The sequence below is a fragment of the Protopterus annectens genome, chromosome 9.part0 (genome assembly GCF_019279795.1).
Source record: "Protopterus annectens isolate FY-2018-M chromosome 9.part0, PAN1.0, whole genome shotgun sequence".
Taxonomy (NCBI): domain Eukaryota; kingdom Metazoa; phylum Chordata; order Ceratodontiformes; family Protopteridae; genus Protopterus; species Protopterus annectens.
Window position 1 is genome coordinate 322,024,640 of NC_056743.1, and position 22,024 is coordinate 322,046,663.

At 38.2% G+C, this 22,024-nt stretch overlaps 1 protein-coding gene across 1 annotated transcript in view; it reads left to right on the forward strand.

Moving 5' to 3' along the window:
• Positions 1-22,024, forward strand: part of ZZEF1 (zinc finger ZZ-type and EF-hand domain containing 1) — a gene marked incomplete in the record, with an annotated part of 3,903,331 nt that overhangs the window by 3,341,389 nt on the left and 539,918 nt on the right.

Sequence of the window (22,024 nt, forward strand, 5' to 3'; positions counted from 1 at the left end):
GGTTTTGTCAGTGAGCCAGTTGGTAATCCATCTTGTGACGTAGGGATTTATACCTAGTTTAGTGAGTTTAGCTACAATTCCAGAATGGGGATGGTGTCAAAAGCCTTGGCGAGATCAAGATAGGCTGTGTGAACCACCTTACCCTCATCTACGGCTTTGGTGACTGCCTCAAAGAAGTCATTCAGGTTCAGGAGGCATGATCTGCCTTTCACAAACCCGAACTGGGTGGGATCCAGAGTTTCGAGGTTACCAATGTCTTTGTTTATGAGTTCCATGATGATACGTTCCATGGCCTTGCAGACCAGGCTCGTCAGGCTAATAGGTCGATAGTTCCCGGGATCAGTGGTGGCTCCCCTTTTGTGGAGTGGGATAACTGTTGCTGTGTGCCTGTCAGTGGGAACAAAGCCTGATGCAAGGCTGTTATTGAACATGGTGCTTAAGTGGGGAGCCAGTTTGTTCTCAAGTTCGTATTAAATGCAGCCTGGTATGTTGTCCGGTCCCATGGATGCTGTGTTTTTGGCCTTAGAGAGTGCAGCTTTTACCTGCGTAGTTGTGATTACAGGGACTCTGCATTCTTCCTGTATAGATATGGGCTCTTTAGGGGGGGGGGGGTAAAGTTAGCAGTGAACCTATTGCCAGGATGTTGGCATTATCAGTTGGTTCTGTAATTTTCATGCCTTTGTGCTGTAACTGCCTGCTCATTACACTCCTAAAACACACATTTGCAGTTACCCCTTTCTTCCCCATCACACCCCCAGAATTTGCTACCTAGTTATTTGAGGAAAAAATTCTTTGAAGTGTACTTGGAATGTGAAAATATCTGTGTAGACACTTCCAAGCAAAAATTTAAAACTTTCTGGACTTTGTTGCATACTTGGGAGCCATATATATGCCCTTCCATTGCTTCCCCGTAAATTGCTTTTCCAGTCTCTCTTCTCAATCTTTTCTAACTTTCTCTTGATTGATTCCTGTAGCTATCATGCAATATTTTATATGTGCCACTAATCATCCCATTTTTTCACTGAAGCTTGTGTTCTAGATTTAACAAAAAAAAAAAAAAAAAAAAACTCAACCAGAGCAGGTCTTTATCTTAAGAATCCCGTATCCCTTTCTTTTTGCTTATACTCTGATATCAGCCCATGGTGGGGAAGGCAGACTCTAATCTGCTGTCCAGATTTCTTATTTGCCTCATCCTAGTCTCTTCCTTTTCCTTCTGTAGTTATTTGTTCCCAGTACCTTGGTTCCTTTGCTGGTTTCCTCTGGTAAATTCCAGTTGCCTCCTACCTATTTCTGTACCCCTAATTGAAGTTATCCCTAGTGGCAAAATTTCCTTTCTCCATTCTTATGTCAGATTATTTCTTAAAATAATTTCTTAAACATTATGAATATGATTCTGGATCTGAAACCAAAATTCCACGCTATCCTTATTTCTTGCCCCCCACTTCACTGTTATCCCTCTAGCTTTCCATCCATAGGGTGTGTTTGTATGTTGAAGAACAGGTGGATGATTAATGCAACAAGGGTGATACTGCCAGTAATTTTTTCAAATAATTTACATGTCTTCTCCTCCTACCACCTATCCAGAGAGTATCCCTTATCTATTTTCCAACTTCCTCTGGGTTTTTCCCTATTGTCTCTCTCTGTCACCATACTCCCAACATAGAGCCGTAGATACTTGGGGAACTCTGTCTCTCTTATCTCACATGTTTCCCCTCTTTCCTAATCTTACAACTGCCACTGTCTTTTTGCTGTTTCACTGTATTCCTGACACATCTTTAAACTTCTTGACTGGCTTTCTCAAAGTTGCCATGACTGCATCCACGTTACATGCATAGAACACAAACTGCGATTTTATCTTCATGTTTTCTTCCAAGCACTGCTAAAATTATGTCTGACTCCCTTTTACACCTTCTCTGTCATAAAGGTGAACAGGCCTCAGGATAGCGGGCACCCTTGACTGGTCCTTTCTTTTGCCTTGCCTCCTCAGATATGCCTCCATTTATGAGTATTTAATTTTCTGGGTCTTGGAATATGGCCTGTATGCTATATATGAACTTTTCCCCTACTAGCCTTTGATGCAGTGTTTTCCATAGGAGTTTCCACCACACAAAATCAGAGGTCTTCTGCATGTCACAGAGCACATTCTCACCTTTCCATCCCTGCTTCTGTACCTCTCTATGCATAAATTTGCAATAGGTGACACCATTTTGTTTCTGCCTTCCTTCTCTTTCCAAAGCCATTTTGCAACTGCTTGTATATTTTTGGCAATAACTTCATCCAGTCCTCTAGCTAGTACCCTTTCCAAAATCTTGATATCTGTATTAATCAAAGAAATAGGCTTGCAATTTGACACATCCTCCCTTCTCCCACTTTAGATCTCAGGGTTATTCTAGCCTTAGTCATACTTTCAGATATTTTGTCTGATTCCTGTATTGCCTTGTATTCCTTCACTAAGACCTTCCACATTCATCCTCTCCTTTTTTGTACAATTCTGGAATATGTCTTGTCCTTCAGCTTTCCTTTCCTTTATCTTGTATATCCCTTTCCTTATCTTATCCCTTGTCAACTCGAAATTCATCTTGTGCCTGTGTTTGTCTTCCAGTATACTCTCTAGACTTTTATTCCAGTTCCATTCTGAGGCGTTTGTCCCTTCTTCTTGTTTGTAACTCTCTGTAGTATTTGTTTTATCTTTCCCTGATGGTAGCTAGCACTCTTCTAAATATTCTCCATATCTTTCTCTTATCCTCATTACCTCTCTCACTCACTCTGCTTGCTTGCTTCTTGTATTTGTTGGCTAGCTGTTTCCCCTGCCCATCCCTCACTGTCCACTATTTGTCCCTCCAGTGCCATTGTTGAATTTCTTGCTCTGCAATAAATTTACTCTCTAATTCCATTTTTCTTTTTTATATCTAATTTGTAGTGCTTGCCTTTTTCTGACAACATTTGTGTCTTCCATCTTCCTTATATATCACTTGTAGCTCTCTATTCAGCTTCTTAATTACCCTTGCTTCTTTACTCCCATGCACATCAGTTTTCCCTTGACAGTTACCCTGATCCCATCCTACCAGCGTTATTCTAGTTTGTCCCTGTCTTTCATATGGTTAGGTATTGACTCCTTTATTAGTCCTTGCAGAGTTACCTTATCCTGTGTCTCCTTCCATTTGTAGCTAACCCACCACCACCCCTTCTCATTGTTTTCTGCTCCTGTTCACTTTCCTTAAGTTTCACTGTTGCATCATTTGCTAGATCTCTCTTGAATTTGGATATCTTCATTATTCCCATTAGGTTTTCCTTCCCTAAAAACCTGTCTAACCTACTTGCCTGTACCAAAATGTTTCCTGTGAAGGTGTGTTCCATTTCATTTGGATACTTTTCCCCCATATTTCCAGCCCACCCCTTTTTGTTCCGTGTGATAGTTCTTATCTCATCTTTTTGTTAATTTCCTCCTTCCATACAACCTCCCTTTTTCTGCTTCTGTGGTGACACTGTAGTCCTTCACCCACCCAATCACTGTGTCTGTTCTATCTCTTCTTGTCTGTGCTCAGTTAATAAAAAAAGTTTTTGCAGAATCTTCCTTCATCCCTGTCTGGTGCATATGGGTTTCCTATTGTCCGTGTACCTTTCACCCTTCCCTACCAAATGGTCCATCTACCTTTTTAAACACCTTTATTAAAATATCAGGTAAGATACAGGCACTCATATGTTAATAGAAAAGAAAAAAAAGCATATTAACTTTTTTTTATTTACACCCATTATTCATTACAAGTTTTCTTTCTTTATAACAACTGTCTTTCAGTCCAGTATTACATAAATCACTGTAATCCTGCCTTCTCTTAAACCCCTTTCCGCCTCTTGAACATTATGTTGCTTGTATTGTTCCCACCATCTACATTTATTTATTTGTAATTTGCTCCTTCCCTTTTCCAGAGATCCTGCTCCCAGTCCTTTTTCTCTCTTTTTACACTATTGGGTATTTCATATACAATTTGTCTAGATTTTGATTTTATAATGATTACATTTTAGCAGCCTACAAAATTAAACTTAATAATGCATTTGTATATCTAGGCAGTTACAGCCATTTTGTCCCCAGTATTTCTGACAGAGTACTCTAGTTATTTTTTTTTAAATCTGTCAACTGATTACACTCCAGAAAAAAAATGTTCCCAGTTAACTGTCTTCACCAACACACCTCCAACAGTTGCTGTCTATCTGAGAAAAAATTCTTTGAACTCTGTTTGGGGTATGCAAATACCCATGCAAACACTTCCAATCGCAAACATTCTGGACACTTTTGCATACCTAGGAGCCTTACATAATACATTAATTCTCCCATTGTTCCCTTGTAAATTGCTTTTCTTGTCTCTTTCCAATCTTTTCTAACCTCCTCTGATTGATTTTTATAGTTATCATCCAAAAATGTTTATGTTCCAATTAATTATCCCATATTAAAAGCAGCTTCTGTTCAAGATTAGGCTAAAAAGTTCTACCAGAGCAAGTCTTTCACTTTGGACTTCCTGTCTCTATCTTTTTCTCTCTGCCTACACACTGATATTAATCTTTGATAAGGAAGGCAGTCTTCTACCTCCAGTCCAGTTGTCTTCTTGGCCTCATCTCTCACTCTTACTTTTCCGTCACCTAATACCTTGGTTCTTTTGCCAATTTTTTCCAGTAAATACTAGCCCACTCTTACTTAGTCATCCCTATTGGCAAAATCTCCATTTTTGTGTCGTCTTAGTTCTTAGAATAATTGTGCAACATTATGAATATAATCTGTATGATAGTAATTATTCTCCATAAGGATCTATATCCCACTCTGTCTATCCTTATTTCTTGAACCCCCTCCGCACTACTTCATCCATCATCTTTCCACTTTGACTTATAATCCTTTGCTTCTGTTATGTATGTGGGCGTTAACTGTTTAGCTCTAAACTATCCCTTCAAATCAGGTAATACTAAACCACCTTGTCCTTTTGGGAAAAATCAACATATACCACTAAATTCTTGCCCTGTTTCCCTGCCAAATAAATTCCCCTCAACTCTGTATTAACTGTTGTCCAAAACTTTTACTCTTGTTGATAAAAATATGCCTGACGAGTATTTAAAAGTAAAGAGACTGAAACATTTTCACTACTTGTATCTTGCTATCCATAAATGAGCTTCCCAATTCTCTGGTTTTGTATTACCTTTTGTTTAGTCTCCCCTCTAACAGAAGCCTTTTTAATCCATTCTCCTAAGTACTTCATCTTGTCATGTCCCTATAAATATAGGATATTGCTGAACCAAGTCTTGCACAAGTACAAAATGTATGACTGTAGTCATTGTTTTTGCATTCATTTTATATTCCAGGAAGATTTCAGACTGTCCCAAAATGTTCCACGACACCAATATGTCCTTTTTTGGATTTAGCAAGTACAAAATAATGTCAACTGCAAACAAAGCCAAATTTATTGCTAACCATACCAATTATATCTTGAATTTCTCAGTCCTGGATTTTTTGCCAGTGGCTTTAGATATAAAGCAAATAACCAAGGGTAAGGAGGACACCCCTGCTGTATTCCTCTGTTCAAACACGACTTATCAGATAAGAATCCTCCCACTTTAATTCTTTGCCACCAGTCCTTCATATAGTCTCCTAATTAATCATATTGATATATCAGGGAGTGCAAATGTTTCCATTGCTCTATACATGAAATCACAGTTTACTCTGCTGAATGCTTTTTCTGCATCAAGGCTACTAAGAACAGTGGCATTTTTTTATATTCTGCTTCCCTTTAGATCATTATTGTTCTATTAATGTCGGATGTTTGCCTTCCTTCCTTAAAACCACATTGATCCAGATCTATCAATTTTGGCAACACCACTAGCATTTTTTTAGCTAGAATAGACGGAAACATTTAATTGTCTTCGTTTAAAATTGAAATGGAGTCAATATGTGGCTGAGGCTGGATGGGTCTTTACCATATTTGGGTATTCCCCCCTTTCAAAATACTATTAAACAAAATCTTCCAGGTATGTGTCACTTTCTTCATTCCTAATTCCCAAACTTCCACGGGAATGCTATCTTTTACTAGAAACTTCCCTTTAGATTGACTAAACATCACTGTTATGTCATTTTCTCCTATTGACTATTGGTTGTTGAGCCTCATCTTCCGTAAATCTTGGCATAATTAAGTCTTCCGTAAATATTTCCATGCGTGCTGTTTCCTAGTTTCCACATTCCTCTGCTTTATACAAATTTTCTTAAAATCATGGAAATGTCTCTTGTACTTCTATAGGATCTCTGGTTATTTTTCTTGTTAAAAGATCCATAAGTTTGGCGACAACTCCTTATTTATTTATTTATTTACATTTGTTTGCCGGGAAATTCCAACTGGACACAGGTACTTTTTCAGCAGAGGCCAGGGGAGAAAAGCTCCACAGAACAATAAATGAGCAGCAGAGTACATACAGTTGCAAATAATACATACTGCAGCAAACATTAGATATACATACAATATAAAACATAGTAATGAACAGATATACCAATGTCTAGCTAGAGGTTAGGAATAAAGGTAGGATGTATATACAGATAGTACTAAGCTCAAACTGATACTGTTCTAAACTCATAAACCTAAATCTTGTGTACAAAAATTGCACTAAACTCAAACAGATATAAAGCTGATGCTCCACACAAAGGTGGAACAAGCTATAAGGGCTAGTGGCATGGAAGGGGCAACAGAGGAGTAAGAGAGGAGACTGAGTGAGTAGCATTCGTGGTAGTGAGAGGAAGCTAGGTGCAAGTCAGTTGAATATGTATTTGGAGTTGAGATGAAGTGAGGTAGTTAAGCATGTTATAACAGGTCTGAGAGATTGAGTGAGGAGGGAAGGGAAAGGTAAAGGGTGAGCCAGAGCCTCCAGAGAAAAGAATGCAATGATGAGACAGTGTGAGGCAGGGTGGCTAGGGGAGGGATGAGGAAGGAGAGGTAAAAAGGAGGGTTACTAGTCAGGATTGGTGCATGGGCATAATCAGAGACTTTTTAAGTGAGTTTTTAATGCAGTCTTGAAGTGATTCCAAGAAGGTAGTGTGGTTTTAGAGAGGAGAGATTGTTGCATAATCTGGATATGACGCAGGAGAATAGTGCTTCTCCCACTGAGTTCTTGGGTATGGTCACTAGCAGTAGATTTTTGCTGCTGGAGCAAAGTGGTCTAGTGGCACAGTAGGGCTGGAGAAGGTTTTGAAGGGATGGGAGTTTAAGAGGATAGTTTACTAACTTGTGGGCAAGAGGGAGTTGATTCAGGTGAAGAAGTTGAGGGAGTTCAAGCCAGTCAACTTCTTTAAGTGAGATACAGTGGTGGTTGTGATAAGATGCACCCAGTGACAAACTTAGCAAGTCTTTCTACTGTTTCTTGCCCAAGTCACTATGCTAAAAGTTTCTGTGCTCTGGAGTTAACAAAAATAGTTTCTTAACAGCAGTTTTTCTAAATTCATGCACGTTATCCATATACTCCCTTATTTATCTTTAGTATTGTGCATTTGCTCCTTTTCTTGTTCTTTGAGATTCCCCTTTTTCTGCAGTACTTCAACCTTCGTCAGCCCCTCTAAAAAAATGTTTATTACTTTTTAACCATAACTCTCATTTTTATTTATACCCTACTTTGAAATTCCATTGTCATTTTATCTACTCATTAGTTATACAATTTGAAGACATTTGTCTTCCCTAATGACCCTCAAATAATTTCCACTGCCCATTTATTAAAAGCCCTCTCTTTTTAACATGTAGGTGAGAGAGTGCCAGTGTCTCATTTTTACTTTAGCTTTCTGCATTTTTATTGGTGTAGTTATTTGAAGTGGGTTGAAGCTTTCAATTAAATGCATGCGTTTCTGTGAAGTAGAATTTTTATCCAGTCTAGCCTAGTTATTCTGCCCTGGGAAATATTTCATCTGAGTTCCTACTACTGAAATAACGTCTTCCATACCAAATAGTTTCAAAAATTTCTTCAGAAATCTATGCTCTTTTGTTATATCTTTCCCCTTCTAGGCTTCCCTGATACGTTCCCAGATTTTGCAAATCAAGTTCCAGTTCCCACCTATAAGTAATATTCCCTGGTGAAAGCTGATTATTTCTCTCAATATTTTCTAAAGCTCCATAATAGCTGTTTTTGGTGAAATGTAAATGCATGCCAGCATAGTCCTCTTCCTTAGTCAGTAATTCCATTTTTACTCCTTGTCTTCTTATTGTCTGTTCCTGTTTTCTGTGAATTTGTTCCAGCAGCTCAGTGTTAATTGATGCTTTATCTACTTCCAGGTATTTCGGCTTCCCTTTCCACTTCTGTTTGTTGCTTTTCAATTGTTTGTTTCACGGAGTTCCCATCCTGGCCTATGGTGATAACCTTTCCAAACAAAATGCAGAGTTGTTCCTCTTTATTTACAGCTTCAGAAAAGCAATCTTTCCCTCCTTTTGTTCCTGCTCACAGTTTTTTCCTTTTGTTTTTTTTTTCCCCTTGGGAACATTCTTTTTATCCATATTTCTGCAGGCCCTGCCTATAGCTTTGGGCGTTGTCAGACATCTTGTTTGGTCTCTAGCACCAGATTTTTTTTTTTTGTCTTTCTCAAAATTGTCCTGAGTATCACCCTTCCCAGTGCCATGGAAATCTTGGGTGATTTCCTTACATGTTCTTTCTAATGTGGTTGGCTGTAACGTTATGACTGGACTGCTTCTGAATTATAGTGGTTTCAAAGTTTTTTTTTTTTTTTTTTTTGGGGGGGGAGGGGGGGTTTCCAGAGGAAATTCCTTTGTTTACATGAAATGATTCTGGTAGAATAATGTCTCTGGTAAGGTCTTTGACTCCATCAACTACAACATTTTCTGTACTGTATTAATGCACGCTTAGCTTTCTGCCCTGCAAAGGTACAACTCTTCACCCCCTTTTTTCTTCACCATCCTGTTTGGCCTTGAAAAGGCCATAGCTCAGTTTTCATTAACTAAAATGTTCTTGCACCGGTTAAACTTAATTTATGTATTTGTAATGCATCATCACCATAGGATCTTAATTTTTTTTTCGCACTTGTGCCTGTGAATCATCAGCCAGTGTGTGAGAAGTCTTCAGCAAGAAGGTGAGAGTTGTCTGGGAGGACATTGTCCAGGTGGCCTTGGAGGAGTTGCACCTTGTCTGCAGTCTCTCCTTTGTGTCACTCAGGTGTGGCATTTCCATTTTAACCCTTACCCCACTCCTGGTACATGGCATGAGGGCTTGTGTTACTGTGAGGTCCTCCCTTTGTATAGCTGTTTACTACCCACACAGTCAATAAGGGCTAGCATCATAGACCGTTTTATGCTAAAGCCATACTTTTGGTTTGCCTTTCTGGTGCCTACGAGCCCCTGCTTGTTGGTGACAGTTACATCAGACATAAAACACCATGCCCCTCCCATTAAGATGAGCAAAACAATTTTAGGCACTCACCCTACTCTCCATCACCTGGCTCATTTAACTCCTGAGCCACTACTTGAACTCCTGTATCATCTATGGTTGGACTTCCATAATCTTAACTTTATGCAGGAATGCATGACTTTTACATCCTTTGTTCCATTCTCTTTGTGTGATATTATAGCAATAACCCACGCCTGGATGTGGGTAATGCTGGATTTACCCACGGTTGGTGTGGTTTGGTCACGAGGGTGAAGCCCGAGTGGCCAAACAAAGACAACCGTGGGTAAATCCAGCATTATTGTACATCCAAAAGCAATCCAGCACAAAAGAAGATAAAATCAATAGGCTTTATTGTAGCAACTCCATCATGAAAACTGATTTCGGCTGAGAAACAAGCCTTCTAGAGTGCAATAGAAAATTCAATTAGAGCACATCCTAGTGTCTGCTTATATATCTCAAAATTTAAAGAGATACATACAAACCAAATAAATGAGAGGCAGAACCCCCAAAACAAAATTTAACCTAACTCATTAAGACCAGGTCTGAATAAAGCTGCCAGCCTGGTGATCCAAGAGGACTCCATATTATTTAATATATCATGCCAACCTGCTTTGGAAGTTCTATGCATTTTAATTTTATCTATTATGATAAACTTGAATTTTGCAGTTTGATGTGTGATGGTGTGTTTATAAAGGGCGTTAGAAACTCTTTTATTTCTGATCTCACTTAGGTGTTCGCTTATGCGGTGTCTAAAAGGTCTGTATGTTTGGCCCACATAAAAAGATGAACACGTGCAAGTAGCTAAATAAATTAACCAGTCACTGCTGCAGTTACCAAACGTTCTGATCTCATACACTTTGGAAGTGTTACAACTGGTAAATTCTTTACTTTTAGAGATGTGTGTACATGCACTGCAGTGACCACAAGGAACACAGCCTACAAAAGGATCACCAAATAGTGTTTTCTGCATTGGGATGGGTGGGTTATAACGTTTGTAGTGGGTAAGATGTGAGTTGATGGTTCTACCTCTGCGGTAGGAAAAAGCACATCTATCTTGTAATAACCCATTTAAATGTTCATGCGCCCGTAGAATATCCCAATGATTATTAATGATATCCCTAAATCTTGGGGTATTACTTCCAAATGTGGTGACTAGTCTGATAGGTTGGGATGTCTGTGTGTTGTGTCCAGTGGTACCATGTTGATATTCCAAAAGTTGTGATCTCTGTATACGACTGACTTGGGTTGCAGTTTGGTAATGCGATCTTTGTTATAACCTCTAGTTATCAGCCTGTTTGTTAAGTCTTGTTGACACACCTGGTGAGATTGTTCCAAAGAGCATATATGCTTAATACTTAAGAATCGGGACTTTTGGATGTTGTTGATGATATTGCGGGGATGGTTACTGGAGGCATGAAGTAAAGTGTTGTATTTCGGAAATTTCCTGTGTACCCGAGTTTCCATCGTGTGGTCTTCTTGTCGAGTAACAATGACATCCAAAAAGATTATATGTTGATATTCAATGTTTAAAGTAAAATGAATATCCCATCTATTGCTATTGAGATATGTAACAAATTCATGTACCAGTGTCGCATCACCCCGCCATACCATCCAACAATCATCCAGGTAATGTCTCCAAATATCTAACTCAACTAAGAAGGAGTTATTGTTGGTGTCATAAATAAATCGCTCTTCAAAAAAACGCTTGAATAAGTCAGCATAAATGGGAGCAAAGGATGCTCCCATGGCTGTGCCTCTAACTTGCCAGTAGGACTGGCCATCAAAGTAGAAAATGTTTTTGGTTAAAACATATTTTGTTAGTTTGAGTAAAAAATTATTGAGACCAGGAGTGTATAATTGGAATTTCTGTAATCAGTATTCGATGGCCTGTAATCCAGCACCATTTGGTATGCTGGTGTAGAGGGAGGTGACATCCAGTGTGCAGAGAAACCACTCTGGTTCCAATTGTGTATCCCGAATGATATTCAAAAATTCTGTGGTGTCTTTGAGTCTGCGCCTAACCAATTGTAGTAATGGTTTTAAGTAGTATGTCAGGAAAGCTGACAATGGTTCAGTAAGAGAACCCTTACCAGATACAATTGGTCTACCTGGTGGACATGTGGGATGTTTGTGTATCTTGGGGAGTAAATATAAGTATTGAGGAATTGGGTCGGAAACCTTAAGTTGTTTACATGTATGTTGGTTAATGATGTCCTCCTCCATGGCTAGATCAAGAAATGTATCAATATGTTTTTTGAAATTGGGTGTGGGATCCACCACCATGTGTATGTAAAAATGGGCATCAGACAGTTGTTTGTGCACCTCCGCCTGATACATCTCCCAATCCATTACTACAATACCACCTCCCTTGTCAGCTGGTAGAATGACTATATTGTGATTGGAACTGAGTTCATTTAATGCTTGCTGTTCCTGTTTAGTCAGGTTGTGCCGAATAGGCTGATAACCCTGAGATAAATGCAGATCCTTAAGAATGCATTCCTTGAATATAGCTACATGTTTGTCCATGGGAGGTTGGAAATCAGATCTCCCAAATTGAAGCCCAGTAAATCTTTGAGTGTTTTCTGCATCTGAAAAAAATATTTTCAGGTTAAGTAGTCTGCAAAAATCATTCACTTCATTAACTAAAACATGCTCAGGAACAAAAGACGTAGGTACAACATTGAGACCCTTATTCAATATTTTATTGTGAACATGTGACAGTTCGTATGAGGAAATGTTGTGTACATTATCTATTGAGTCACAATCTTCTGCAACAATTGTAGTATGTTCTGTGTGCTTCTTTCTGTGTTTTCTCCCCCCTCTCTGTTTTTTGGACCTAAAGGGTCTGAAGGTTGTTTACGTTTGGCCACTGGAGAATCTTGGTTAGAAGGGCAATCAAAATCAGTGGCAGAGGATGACTCATCCTCTGAAGTACCACTTGGTGACTGCATAGTTTTTCTAAATATAGATCTTGGTCTCTTCCTCCTATTGGTGGATCTATAACTGGGGTCAGAAAATCAAACACTTTTTTGGATGACAAAAGGTTTACCCTTTTCATAATTAGCAATATCTCTTTGAAATTTCTGAGTATTCTTTTTGATAAGTTGTTCCTCTAATGTAGCTAGATCCTTGGCCAAATTGGTAAAATAGTTATTAAAGAAGCTTTCAGACTCGTAAGCCTTGGCTTCTTGACAATTGGCATTAATTTCTAAAGTCTCGGTTTCTATCATCCTTTTATAATAAGTAACCAGAGTATTTACAAATATCATTGATGCTTGGTGTTGTGGTTGTGCCCAATCTATAGAAAGTGGGTCATCAATAACACCCACAAGTGGTTGAATTCGGATTCTTAATCCTCGTGGCGTAATATTTTTCAATTTATAAGCTTTAAACAACTTGAGATGCCATATATTGGCCCTTAAAGATCTCATGTTCTTGGTTAATTTTTGAAATAATACACCACAAAGATGTTTGGCATCCACCATGTCAGTAGTCAGATTACTAAACTTTGGTGGATTTAAGCCGAACACATCTAAATTATCTTTATCTGCAGATAAACCCTGTAAAATGCCTGTAAGGTCCATAGTGCCAGGTGAAGCAACACTATAAAATGATATTGTGGTTCTTGTGCCAATGTATCAATATACACCACTATAAATAGAAACAAATATAAAAAATGGTATATATAATACCAAGTAAATATATATAGTGTTTGTATATTACATTGGCATAATATAAGTATTTTGTACTTGAGTCATTGGCCAGCGTTCATAAAATAATTGGAAACTATTAAAGTGCTAATAATGGGACCTGTTGATCACACCAAATGCTAATCATAACAAACACCAAGAAGGGGAAGAAAATGCCAAATCAGAGTCTGTAGTTTGGAATGGGCATACGTCCTAAAGTGAGTAGCCGACCTTCGTCTCAACTACTAATATATAAAGAAGATGAAAAATTCACCTAACTAAATACTCATTTTGTCTGTTTTATAAAAAGGGAAACACGGAAATATGCCTGTCTCAGCAGAGCATGAACAACCATAGATGATCATTCCAATTTTACTATAGATAATCAAAATTCTGGCTGACCTTCGTCTTAGCCCTATATCGCATTAGTGTTGATGTAACTAAAGCATAAACTGGTGGCCGAATTTCGTCTTAGCCACATATATTCATATGATCCATAAACCATCAGACTCAGTATAAAGAAATGTGCACCGTCTCTATATATACCATGAAAAAATAGCCACTGGTGTCCTGGTCATCTACTATGAAAAGTTAACCTGAGAAGTTGTGAATACCCTAAAATCAATAACTGGCATGGCCAATGAATCACATGGTATAATAAATGGTAGATAGCATTTGGTGACCTCAAAAAGTCAAAAATGCATACAATAATATACTAATATTAAATCTAGAAATCCAGCATTACCCACACCCAGAAGTGGGTTATTGCAATTATACAATGACATTATTTAAGAAAAAAAATTATTTTCTTAAATAATGGCATTGTATAATGCCTCCTTGCTGCCCTTCTGCAGCTGTCTGGTATTCTGCAGCAGTTCTGATGTACTGCACATGCTTACGCAGTACATCAGAGCTGTGAGCAAAAGCAACGGAGAAAGCAAGATCTCCGTTGCTTTTTACAAACTGTCTCACTATGTTAGAGTTTAACATAGCTATACAGCTTTAAAAAAAGCAAAGGAGAATCTCCGTTGCTTTTTTAAAGCTGTCTCGCTATGTTAAATCTATTTAACATAGCAAGACAGTTTTGAAAAAAGCAACGGAGAAAGCAAGATCTCAGTTGCTTTTTTACAAAGTGTCTTGCTATGTTAAAGGAGTTTAACATAGCGAGACAGCTTTAAAAAAGCAACAGAGAATCTCCATTGCTTTTTTTAAAGCTGTCTCGCTATGTTAAACCCATTTAACATAGCGACACACCTTTAAAAAAAGCTAACGGAGATAGGAAGCTCTCCGTTACTTTTTTTAAAGCTGTCTCGCTATGTTAAACTCCTTTAACATAGAAACAGTGTCTAAACAGCAACGGAGATCATGCGTTCTCCATCGCTGTAAAAAAAAAGTTATACTAATGGAAAAAATCTGGGCGACTGGACCTTTTTCCATTACTATAACCCTGATTTACAACGTGCACGCTGACCAATCAGCGTGTACGTTTTGGAATATTAATGGGGGGTGGTCGTTGTATAATTAGATTTTTATCCTGGAAGATAAACTCTCTGGCAGTTGTGAGGATTAAGGCTATGAGCTGTTAACAAGATACTTCCTATAGCCCATGGTTTGATTCTCTCGGACTCCCTTTGCTTACAGTACAAGTTTGAGCAAGTCATTTAACCAGACAATACTCCCGGGTCTCCCTTGAAAAGGGGCACGTGTTTAATATGCTTACCCAGTTAACATATTTGTTCATTACCCTGTTAACATGCAAAATAAAAGGAAAAAGACCATTTTTTTTGGTGGACATTGTCAACCAAGGCATAGTTCTGAATTGCATGCCATATGTTATGATGAGTTATGTGTGTGATATTCCACAGTGATATGGTTTCTTTTGATGCAGGCCCTTTTTTTGTTTCCAAGGTAGTTTCCTGATTTATTCTTAAAATATCCTTCATCTGACTTATTTTCATATCCAGTCTAACCCTGGGGGAAATTCTGCATATCAAGTTGGATGTTAGTTGTGTTGAGCTTTAACTTGTGTAGAGAATGCTTCTGTTGACCAATTTTTGTTACATTTGCCAGGGGCTAGGAATAGTTCCTAGATGTAAAACAGAATGTTACTGATAGGCTGGTTCACTGTTTTGTAATGACAGGGATGGCAGACTCTTGCTGTGGGCCCTTTTAACTGATTAGCCTTTGGCAGCGGTCAGTTTAATAGCATGTTACATTCCTGTGTGCTGGCAACAGTTGCATGGAACTTACAGTCAAAGAAAATTTAAGTGTGAGAAAAATCTTTTCAGATCAATATCTGAAGCACCTTTCTGCCACACATGGTCAGTTAATCACACGTTTAAACTGATTAATCATGGAACCAAATATTGTAAACTCAGAACTTCAATTTATGTCTTCTTTTCAAGGGCTGTAAACTTGAATGAGGTAAGGCATGCCACATACTTACATTGTGCGAGCCAAGAAGTAACAGTGCAGTCAGTAATGTGGGTGTGGATGAGATGAATTATAATTACACAATGTTCTGCTTGATTTAAAGGAGTTTCAGCCCAGGACATCTGTGATGCTGCGGCCTGGACAAGTGTTCATACTTTCTTCAAAATGTTATGTGCTGATCTTGCCTCAAGAACTTGGAGAGCATTTGCTTGAGCATTTCTTAATGGGCTGTTCTGTATCTTATCCTGGCACAACCCTTTTGTCTGATTACTGCTCTGTATGCTTGCATTGCTGACGTTTGTTCCAACTGCAAGACTGAATAGTTACATAGGTACTGTACTTAACCCCAGATCTTTGGGAACTGGAATTTGAAGAGTCTGAACACTCCAACAGCACCCTGGAATAGAATTTTTATTTCTGGGCTACACATATAGGGTTGCCATCTAACAATTTTCTTCCTGCAACTGCCCAGAAAACTGAATATTGTTCCAGTAATCCAGAACTAACTGTACAAACTCCATTGTGGTATTTACTATTGCGAAGAAAATAAGATTTTGTAAAGTTGTCACTTCCAGATGGCAGTTTTTGTACAAGTATCGCTTCAGTGCTATGCAATATATCTAAGGTTAGGTAAGAAATAAAAAAGATATTCATTTCCTGATGGGATTAGCATACATGCCCATTTACATAACTGAGTGGACAAGGCAAGGAGTAGGCTGGTAAGACTAAGAGTGGAGCAAAAAAGTGAGGTGTGGTTTTGATTTTTTTTCCCCAAATGTAACCTCTTTCTAACCATATGGCTGACTTTAACCCCTTTAATTTGATGGTCTTTTCTTGTCTGTCAGTCACAAACTGAAGGGGACAGGTTCATTTACTATTTTATGATCCTGGTGTGATAATGATGAGAAAAGACATCAGTAAACAGAAAGAGTGAACCTTTTGTCAAAAGCTTGACAGTTGCTGAGAACATCCTCTACTGCTGTAGGAATGTAGTGGTGAAGACCCTTCTAAGACCAGTCCATGAAGATCTGTGTTTGACGGGTAACTAAACTTTACTGTAAATTTTTAGAGTGTTTTGGAACTTTTCTCGGATGTATTAACTTGATTGTGATTTGCTTCAGATTTTCCATAAGGTTTCAGTGCATTAATAACTAATGAATAATGAAATAATTTGTTTATGTTTGTATATTTCTTTTTAATGTGCAACATTTGTGACCAGGAATTTTCTGTACCTGCTTATTGCACTTTTGAGGTTAGAAACAAATCTGTGATACAGATTGTAATTTTGAAATTGTACTTCCTGTAAAGTAATATGTTTTAAATGCTGTGATGTTAGTTTTTGTGCATTTACTTTTTATTTCAAGCTCAATATAGATTTTATACTTGTACTTAGACAGATGAACTGTTGCATCACTGAATTTAGTATAAAATTTAATTGTCATTGACTTTAGATAATGCTATATATATATATATATATATATATATGTGTGTATGTATGTATATATATATATATGTGTATTTATTTAATTTTATATATATATATATATATATATATATATATATATATATATATATAGACTCTAGTATTTATCCAGACTCTTTAAATTGATCTCTGAGCAAATTCATCGACGAGGCAAATAATCCAAAGTTTACATCAGACCGTTGAACTATGTGAAGGTCTATGACTCCCAAGGAACTTGCCCACATAGAGCTATCTACCTGCCTGGGAAAGGATGGCTACTAGTGGTGGTCATGCTAGTGAACCACCACTGACTGAGACTGAGGAGTTCCTGTCTATTGTCAGATGCAGACAGCTCATCAGGAGGTTCACAAAGATTTACTAAGGTTGGTGCTGAGGTGGTAATGGACATCCTTCCCCTGGACTACTTTCATCCAAGGCTTCTCATCCACTCTTCAGGAACCCCCAGCTAGATACCAACCACATCATTTGCGTGGATATTGCCGATCAGTCCCTGACACCTTAAAAGAAGGAAAATAAACTCATGTATGTGCTCTCTGCCTGTATGTTAAACTGTTAAAAACTACTCCCCTTGAACTAAGAGCGAAGCACCACCAGGACCAACCAACCTGCCTCCTTCTCCTTTCCCCCCTTCTCCTAATCTACTTGTAATACTACTTGGCTTCTCCACTTTCTTCTAATCTTCTTTTATTTCCCTAACTATACTGACCTTGCCAGCCTGCCTAGACTCTGTCTATACTATTCATTTAAAGCCTTATCTACCTCAGGACTTACCTAAGCTCTTTCCCACATTGTTTTTTTTATGAAAACTCCTTAGAACAAGCTGAACCCCGCTCCGTTCGCCCTGTAGGCTCACTTCGCTCCCCTACCCTACCCCCAAATTCCACCCACCCCCACTGCTGCTAAACTTATATTTCTTGGCCACACCCTCCTCTCCAACCAACAAATCACAAACTCCCACCTTCAAATACAATTAGCACCACACCTTATTACTGTACATAAGCAATTACAGCTCTAACTACTTAATACTTTTCTTCCTAGCCTTATCACTCAAACCTTGTCTACTACAGCTTTTACCTCTCCTAGCTATCTTTAATACCCTGCAACCAACTGTTCTCACCATGTCTACCACAACCATGTCAATACTTCTGAAACTACTACTTACTGCCACACTATCTTTTATAACCACAGCATATCATTTAACCTCCTTTGAGCACCTACATTATTCTCAGTTTCACTACCCAACTAAACAAACATCCTTTCATATACTCATCTCTCCAAATAATATAAATATAATATCTACACCTAGCTACCTACTTGCAAAGTTCCACAGACTATCCCACATTAAATACTATAATCCCCCAACCAAAAAATATCAATTTCTAATAAGTAATCTACATTATGCACTGTACATTCTAAAAACTCAATCCTTACAAAATGGTGATATCCAGTCTAACCCCGGCCCTGCAAATGTCCTACCTACTGATGCTTATACCTCCAATCCCTCTATCCCACACAGCCCCATTAAACTCCACAATTCTCTTCTGATAGCACATCTCAATATCCAAAGCATCAACAATAAAGTTCCTCATCTCCATTCTCTCTTAGACGTATACTCTTTTGACATTTTATGTTTAACAGAAACTTGGTTAAAACCACGGACCCAAGATAATGAGATTATCCCACCAGGATATTATATACTAAGAAATGACCGAACAAAAAAAAGGGAGGGAGAGTAGCAATTCTTTTCAAAGAAGGGCTACACGTTAATACCTCACCTTATACCCCACCTAAGGACAATAATACAGAAATCATTATTTCCAAGATTCAGCTTCATTCTAATAAATCCATAAATATCTTATGCATTTATCTACCTCCTGGAAATAATATTAGCACCTTAGAGGATATTCTTAGCTAGGTCAAAGCAACCTTCCTACAAGAAACTTTAATCCTAGGTGATGTCAATATAGATTGGAAGTGCATCAGTACTGAGCATCCCACTTCTCATATTAACCTTCATGGCTTCTCTCAGACCATTACCTCCCCAACTAGAAATAACAAACCAAAAAGAGAGCACCTTAGATTGGATTCTGATTAATAATCACCACCAAACATACAAAGTAGGCACGTTCCCTGATGTAAGTGACCATTGCTTAACCTATATAATTATGCAAAAAATAGATATCTCCCACCCAGCATCATATAGGACTTTACATTCCAACAAGCATTTTAACCAAGAACTATTTCTGAGCGAACTTAGTGCCTGTAACTGGACTTGTTTAAAAACCCTCCCATTAGAAGACGCTGTCCAATACTTTAACTCTAAATTCTTAACTATCCTAGATCAACAAGCACCTATACGTGTAACATAAGAATTAGGTCAAAACCAGCCCCATGGTTCACCAAAGATACCAGGCAAAAAATCCTACTTAGAAACTAAGCCTGGACTAGGTGGCAAACTACCAAAAGCTCATCTACTCAACAGACATTTAGGCAAACAAGAAATGCTACTAAAAAGCCATACTCTTAGACAAAAAAACTTTTACTACAAAATACAGCAAACACACCAAAATAACCCTCAAAGATTCTGGGCAAATATCAATAGACTCCTTTATCCAGGACACTCCAGTACACCAACACCAATAGGAGCGAATCATGAGACTCCCATCCAAACTGCTAATGACTTTAACTCCTTCTTCACAGATGCCATCCAAACTCTAGCCAGTCAGCTATCTCCTGACACCTCTAGCATTCCCACCCCCATAACAAGCACTCTTCCTATTACAACCTATATCCATTAACTTTATTTTCAAACTCTTAGCAAAACTAAAGCCTTGTACCCCTTTCGCTGACCAAATCCCAGCTGAATACCTACAAAAAGCAGCCAAAGCAGTTGCTTATCCTGTATCCATCCTGATAAACAGAACCATCAAAGAAGGATATATCCCTACTAGTTGGAAAGTCTCACACATTATCCCCCTACACAAAGGTGGCAACTCCAAAGAATATTCTAACTACAGACCCATAGCCCTTCTATATCCCCCTTAGCAAAAATAATGGAAAAATGCATTCACCATCAGCTAATAGGCCATCTAACTCAACACAACTTACTAGCTAAGGTCCAACATGGCTTTAGGCCATTCCATAGTACCACCTCTGCCCTCCTATCCTTTACAGACACTATTAATAGAAACTGCAATAACACTTTACTCTCTACAGCACTATTTATTGATCTTTCAAAGGCTTTTGATATGGTAAACCACACATTGCTTATCAATATTCTCAAATCGCTTTCTCTGGATGGTCAATCTATAAAGTGGTCTACTTCCTACCTGAGCAATAGGCAACAAGCAGTGTGCTGGGAAAATAATCTATCATCCCACCTGCCAGTCACACTGGGAGTTCCCCAAGGCTCCATTCTAGGTCCTCTCTTATTTTCAATTTTTACTTGGCTGTTCCCATTGCAACTTGTATACACTATGCAGATGACTCTACATTAATCTGCACAGCTAAATCTGCTTCTGAACTGCAATGCCAAATCCAGAAAGTATTTAGCATAGTTGAGACATGGTCCTTAAAGCACTGCCTTCTACTGAATCCCAAAAAAACTAAGCTCCTACTCTTTACTCCTACTTGTAGGTCCACACCAATATATATCTCAGTCATTTCTAACAACGGTACCCTCATTTACCCAGACTCTACCACCAAACTCCTTGGTATTACAAGAGACAACAACCTTAACTTCGATACCCACATTAACAACACTATAAAATCAGTTAACAGAAAAATGAGCTGCCTGTACAGAGTCAACCCCTTCCTTACTCCAATAGTAAGAACTACCATTGCCCACTCCCATCTAATCTCTACTCTACGCCTCACCAATATACACTAACCTATCCAAAAAGAATCTTCTCAAACTAGCTACCTCTTATCATAATATTGCCAGATTTGCCACTAGTAAACCCTTCAGAACCCGTCACTGTCAGAATCTTAAGCAACTCGGATGGCTTGAACTTCAAAATCAGCTTCAACTGAACCAACTTACAATTGCCCATAAGGTCCTTTACCAGCCAAGCAATACTCTCAGACCTCATAACACCCTACAAAAATCTTAATGCCTTGCGTTCTTCAAATAAACTCCTAGTTATTATGAACAAGTCTCACAACATGGCTGGGGACTTTCTATTCTCAAACACAACTGGGAAAAACTGGAACCTTCTACCGATTGAATTTACTTCCCTTCCTTCCTTACCACTCTTCAGACAAAAACCTTCCTCAAAACACACTGGCTGTGCCCGTGTACCAACCCTGACTAACCTATCATTAATGCTACTAATATATTTTCTAACTGTTCTCTCTCCACTAATTTAATCTTCTTTAGTTCAATGATAAGCATCTGGTAAGAACCTGGATACTATTTTTTAGCCACTAGCATATTTATATTATCTTGCTCTAAACTTTGTATATAGTTTTATGTTATTTTACTTTTATGTATATAATATCTTCTGTATCTACTTATTGCTTATTTTTTTTATGTAACAATTACTTATTGGTTGTTTGTATCTGTCTTGGAGCTTTTCTCCCCGGGCCTCTACTGAAAATGGACATATATCCAGCTGGACTAGCCCGGTCAACAAATGTAAAATAAATAAATAAAATAAATAAATAAAAATAAATAATATTTGCAGTTATTCAGCTTGAAAAGTAGTGAAATATTTTTATGTCCCCCCCACGTAAGCTGCCAGGCACAATAAGGGACCAGCTTCCCACCTATGCAGTCAGAAACTACAGCACCCAATCCAAAAGCATAATTTATAACTAGCTACGTAATACAACAGAAGTTAATGAAGACACCTTTATTAATACTCTGGCCCAATGTAAGTGGACTGTACTAAAATCCATGGTACTTGATGTTGCCATCTCACATCTTAATGAAATGTTTATAAATAATCTTAGCAGCCTAGCCCCTGTATAAATAAAAATAGTCCAATCAAACCCTGCACCATAGCTTACT